This window comes from Labrus bergylta, chromosome 5 (assembly GCF_963930695.1).
Source record: "Labrus bergylta chromosome 5, fLabBer1.1, whole genome shotgun sequence".
Lineage (NCBI taxonomy): Eukaryota > Metazoa > Chordata > Actinopteri > Labriformes > Labridae > Labrus > Labrus bergylta.
In genome coordinates this window covers 18,804,006-18,810,533 of record NC_089199.1, presented here as the reverse complement: position 1 = coordinate 18,810,533, position 6,528 = coordinate 18,804,006, and positions in this window count along the sequence as shown.

Sequence of the window (6,528 nt, the reverse complement as noted above, 5' to 3'; positions counted from 1 at the left end):
CTGATTAGGTCATGTCTCGATCGGCACACACTGTACAGGGGCTGAATTTTCTGATAACTCATCCATTTTGATTTAATGACGGATAAGAGTTATTCACAACAAGGCGTGTAGCTGACCTTGTTGACAGGCAGGGCCGGTGTAACGGTTTGTCAAGAGGCTTAAAACCTGCCTCAGCTCCAGCTCTGTTGTTATTTTGACTGAAAGTTAGCGTGAGACACCAGAGCTCCATGCAGTAACAGATGGGTGACATCACTAAGGCTTTGTCCGTTTAATATTTACAGTCTGAAAAAACATGCCCGGCTGAGTGGGATATCACACCAAACTAACTTGACCATAACCCCTGATCCCAGAAAAGTTTAAAAAGGATTAGTTTGACATTTCACTTAAATTGCTGTCGTCTCAAGCGAGCGGCCTGGGTTCACATCCCACCTGTGGCCTCTTTCCCGCATGTCATTCCCCTCAGTCTCTCCCTGATTTCCGACTCTATCCACTGTCCTATCTATCCATTAAAGGCACAAAAAGCCCAAAAATAAATCTTAAAAAAAATAAAAAAAATTGCTCTTTGTATTAAGTTGAATCAGAACATGTAAAAAAACAACTCTTGTGTCTGTACAGCAACAACAACAAAAAAGGGAATGCTAGCAGCTGGTTAGCTTGGCTGTGATTTTTATCAGTAGCCCTATTGAGGCTGCTGTTTCAAGCTGCGATATTTACGCCCCTAATCTGAATGTGGGGTAACGTAATGGGGGGATAAAGTGATCCCTCCCTCTGTATCGTCTTCATAATGTAGTAACAGAGACATTACAGAGGCGAGACGGTTTCAGCTGAGCTAGCATGGGTAGCGCAGCGCTGTGTTTGCGTGCATGTCTGACTGTGTGTGTATGTGGAGCTTGCGCTGTGTCCTCTCCCAAAATGAAATGTGAATTCATAGGCTGCGACCTATGGCTGGGACACGATGGCCTGTACAAATACAGCCTGTACAAATAAAGGCCATCGCAGAATCAATATACAAATACATGATGGCGCCTGAGTTTAGTTACTGTTTTGATGTGTTCTTGCCACATCATCTTGGATTTCAAATCCTGCACAGGAAAATTGCTCCATTGATTTATTTTTAGGGTCTTTTGTGCTGTGAGAAGTTTCTGTGTATTTTTTTTACTGTATTTTATTTTAACTTTGTTTAATCTCTTAAGGTGAGGTTTTGAGATAAGCCCTCATGGGTTTCTACCTCACCTGCACATGTGTTTTGTTTTTTATTTTCTGTTCGATTCTTCTTTCAAAAAAATTTGCAAATAAACTAAACTAAACTAAAGTTTCTGTGTAACACCTGAAGCTGTTCAGATTAGAAAAAGTCAGGCTTTTCCTAGCTTGCTTCATGTCATTAACAGCCAACAGGAAGTGTTTTCTTCAGTGTTCACTTGGTTTCATTTAATTTCCAAAAAAAACCACAAGAACCAAGGGCCCCTTTGCCTATAATGTCGAGGGATTTGTTGCCCCGTCTCTGCTGACTGCTGTGGACTGGAGTGGAATCAATTCTGATGCCGTTATCGTCGGTGACAGATGCACGAGGCTGCCTTGTGAAAAGGTTGAGGGTTCAGGGAGCTCTCCCAGGGGGACTCGAGATGCTTGAGGCATAAAAATGTAATTCCTGAATCAATTTTCACATATGAACACAAGATAAATCTCTGAGGGTCTTCTTAGCATGACCGTTTCTCGTAGTTTTCTAACTGTTGGTCACTGATCACCTCCGTCAGGTAGGGGAGGGTTTAATGAGATGTTGAGGATATGGAGAATATCTCTCTATCCCTTCATTTACTGAGATTTCATCCAGACTAGAGATTATTTCTTCTATGCACCTTAAACTCGATTATAGATGTGTAAATTAAAGCGTGTCAATAATCTTTATCGCTCACTGACCCCGTGCTGCATAATTAACCCTCGAGTAATCGCTGAGGGTTTGATTTGACCTAGGCAGCACTGAGGGTCAATTTTTTTACTCCCATCCTGTTTGACCTACATGTAGAAGTGTGAGGAAGCATGTGGACTGAAATGTAATTTCTGGAAGTTTAACTTCACAAAAACAAATTCAGTAAGTCTAGAGGTCGCCTACTTACAGAAAAATGTTGATAAATATTACAATAAATTGTTTTGAATAGAGAAAGAAAGGTGTTTTTAAGCACATCAGTGTAATAATAATCATATTAAGGTTTTATATTTGAACACTTTAAAGGTTTATTTCATAGTAACAGACGTCATTGTACTCTTAATATGTGCATAAACAAACTTTTAGAAAAATAAACAGAAGCTAGCGGGTTTTTTCTTGCTCAGTTATGAGGGGAAAAATGCTTCTAACCTCAGTTTGGTATTCATTTCTTGAAGGTCTTGACTTCACATCGTGTTGTAAAAGTACAAAAGCAGGAAGTAGAGCTCTAAGGCACGGCGTTTATCGTCATTATTTGTGATTTCAGGCTCTCGTAGGAGAGAAAGCATCCAGTGTTTTAAGTGCTGCTGTGTCTTAAAGCTAACTGGAGCAACATAACAAGGTGAATTTCATTGTAAACAGATCATAAAGAGTACCAGACATTAATCTTAAAGGGATAGTTCAGATTTTTTTTTTTAAAGGTGAGGACGTAGCTGAGGTGTCACAGACGTTAGTCCATGTTCTGCTGTGGATATTTAGCTTGACATGTTTTGGTAAAATCAGCCAACCCATTCAGAAAAATGAATATAACTAAGTGGACACTTCTTTTCTGGGCGCTGGATAGCCCCTCGTCGCAGCGGCTGTGGGTTCAAATCCGACCTCTGCCTTTTGCTGCACGTCTTCACCTGCTCTCTCCTCCCAGTGTCTACTGTCACTCTTCAGCTTTCCTCTCCATAAACCGGCAAAATATTATATATTTCTATAAACGTGTACTTATTTTTTGCACTTAATATTTCTACGGCTTTATCTCTCTCATCTGGGACTTTGTTTTTAACCACATGACAACTCTGTTTCCCTACACAGGCAGCTCACAGTATCGAATCAGCTGCTCATGTTCACTTTAATGAAGAGACAAAAAACTAAGACTATTTTTTTTTTACTTAGCTTGTTATCACACTTTCTGACCCATTAAAAATGTGTCTCTATGATGCAACATCGTGCACACCATGCTTAGAAATACCAAACTGATACAAAGTTAGTGTGAGAAAATGTAGCGTACTTTAACTAATCTGAAATCTTTTGAAGAGTGGAAGCAAAAGTATGTTTTGAAGCAGACTCGGTCCACATACAGCTTGTACTATTCATCCTCTTAAACTATGTGTTGAAAATCACCTCATACGACCCCTTTAAAAAACTGGCTCAAGCGTCTGCAGAAGTTTGCGAACACAGGGGTTTGGCCTTCCAATGAGGGCAACAGGCCTGCTCCTCGGCAGAAGAAGTGGCACAGCTATTATCAGATGGTAAAATCATAATGACAAATAGCCAACATTCTTAAAAAAAAAAAAAGAAGTTAAATACGTAAACAAGCACAGTATATGGTGGTAACGTTAAATAAAGATGTACAATAATGTTGTTTTAGCATTGTTGTTATGTAACGGATGTGGTCAGGGGAGTGAAGAAAACCAGACTTTGACTGTTTTCCAGCTTTTATTTTCTGCAGACAAAAGAACATTCAATGTGCCTTCTGGACATTTGTTTTCTGCACCTCTGCTCCCTCAGCAATGCAAAACGGCACTGTCAGAGCTCAAAACACATTTATATTACATAGAAATATATTACAATCATCATTTCAATATTTTAACTATATGTAAATATTTATAACCAAGAGCTGCGACAAATGGCTGAAAAACTTGGGTTTTACAGTATATATTAACAATAAATCTCATTTAAAAAATCATGAGAAACATTATACCAAATGGTAAAACAGTGACACCTAGTGGACAAAATAAACGACAACATGCGGCTGTAAAACAAAACAGAAAGTATGTCAATACAAGGAAAAACATACCTGCAGAAGACAAAAGAACATTCAATGTGCCTTCTGGACATTTGTTTTCTGCACCTCTGCTCCTACACATGCAAAATAAATATTATTTCAACTGAGAATATCTGCGGCACTACGTCAATCACGTCACAGGCGCTGTAGGATATTACACAATTCGCGCCAAAACCGCGACATTAAAACAGTCTCCAAAGTGATATAAAACTCTCAAAACATAAACAAAATGACTGATAAAATAAACTGAACATTACAACTTAAATCATTTATTGTCCACAGTAAATAAGGTAATGATGCAGCAACGCTTTTACATACAACTTAGCCTCAGCCATGCAAAACGACACTGTGAGGGACAGACGGAAGGAGCTACGGCAACCCAGGAGGTACAGAAGCCACAAAGTGCCAAAAAGGTAATTCTCAAAGGAAACATAAATTTGATAAAATAACAGTAAATATACATAACTCGTTAAGATAAAATTCACAAATACTTAACAGAAATGAATTATAAATGAAATCTCAAGTATAAATTGTAAACTGTACTCAAAAATAAAGTGCATTTTAACTCTGTTACAGTTAGTTTGCAATTATATTCTGAAATATAAGAGTGATATAGCTATATGTTATGGTTACAGATAGAGAACTGTCCTCTTCAGCTGAGAGGGCAGGCGACCCTTGTGAGAGGACCTCAGAGCTGCTCCTGCAGATTTCACAAGGTCACCTCATTTAAATTAAACTAAAATAGATGAATGTGATTCCTATGAATGTTGACTGCTTGTGTGAGTATCTAATACTAAGATAAATATTGATGTTGTCTTTTTCAGGCAAGGGAACAACCTACAGCCAGTCCATCCACAGGTGCAAGTCCTGCAAAGAGGACCAAATTGACATTGGCAATGGTAAATGTAACCTTCACTATAAAAATAAGAATCTCACTATTGTTATTCTCAGATTTTCACATAAGCCTTTGAAATATGTATATTTCACATAGTGATAGAGTTATATCATGGTTATTAATTATAATACTTTGTTGCTTTTTGTCAGTTTGAAAAATCACGGTTTACTGGTTCGCAAAACCCCAAACCAAACCTGAATGTCCAGAGAAAAGCTTCTCAGGTTAGTATAAAAAGACAATGACTTAAAGTTCACAAAACCCCATTTTGTTGCTTTGCATTGCTAATTATAGCTGTCTACACAGACACAAAATGACCCCGGTTTTGCTGCTGCCACACCTCCATCACCATCTCCATCTCCACGCCATTCTCCATCTCCACGCCCTCAAACCCCTGTTAGTCAATCCCCATTTTCCTTCTTCCTTGCTCCACCGCAACTGTCTGTGCAAAGACCAGCACTACCTCCACCTGAGCCAGTGCCTGCTGCTGTGATGAACCCGGTAAACTGCTTTTTCAATCCTGAACATACTTACACTATGTAATGCTTGTCTTTGTTCCCTCTATAATGTTGTCATGCAGCTGTGGTGCTTTTGAGTGACAATTCTCATTTCTTCTTATTTTCCTTAGCAATCACATATTGCCCTCTACTGGTTGCCCCTAAACTAGGATTCAAGTTGAAGTTCTAGTGCTAATAACATAATAATTACTCATAAAACACTGGACTATTTTCTTTTAGATAATAAGAAAGTGTTTATATCCATTTCAATATTTTTTCCTTAATTCCTTTATGTGGTGGCGCAACACGGTTAAATTAATAGAGAAACACTGCTTCTATACCGCTTCTATTCATACTTATGCTCATATTTTTTATTAGCAGATCCCCTTTCAGCCAGAGGATCCTGTAGAGCTTCCACTCTTGTGGCCAGAGACCCTACCACAAGAGGACCACAAGTAGGTGTCTGCAGCTCTCTTGTTGGGCAAGTGGAAAGCTAGAGCTGCAGCTCTGGTACTATCCTCCTACTGTTGTACCAACAGGCCCCCACCGCAGTTTTTTTCCCATCCTCTCTTGCTGTGGCTGCCATACAGGCTGTGGATAGTGTGGCTGGTTTGTACCAAAACTACATGTACAAGGCATCCACTTGCTGGGGGTGGGAGGGTATGGAAGGTCCCTGACATCGATCGTTTCTATAACCTGGTGACGGAGACTCTAATCTGCAGCAAGTGTAGAGCCAGCTACGTGTCCATCGGTCAGAACATCCTCCAACAGCTGGACCTGGCCCACTGCTCTGAGTTCAGGGTCATCATCACACTCAAGTGAGTTATACACTGAATTAGTCATTTTGTTTGCCAATATGTTAAATATTTCCTTAAATAATTTATTTGAATACTCTTTCTAAGGTATGCCTGTGACTTGCAGGTCATCCGTCTGTTGCGTGATAGAACCCTTGGGCAATGGTCCTGCCCGCATCGTCAGTCAACTGAAGGAGAACCACAGTGAGGAGTGGCTTCAGCGGGTATTATGTAAGCTACTGCCCCCTGAAATGGGAGAAAAAAACAGAGACAATGTCTTGCTCCTTTCAAAGTGTTTCGATGACACAGGAGTCCTTTGCATTGCTTTTACTGTAAAACATTCTCCCCAGGCATGAGCAATTGAATAC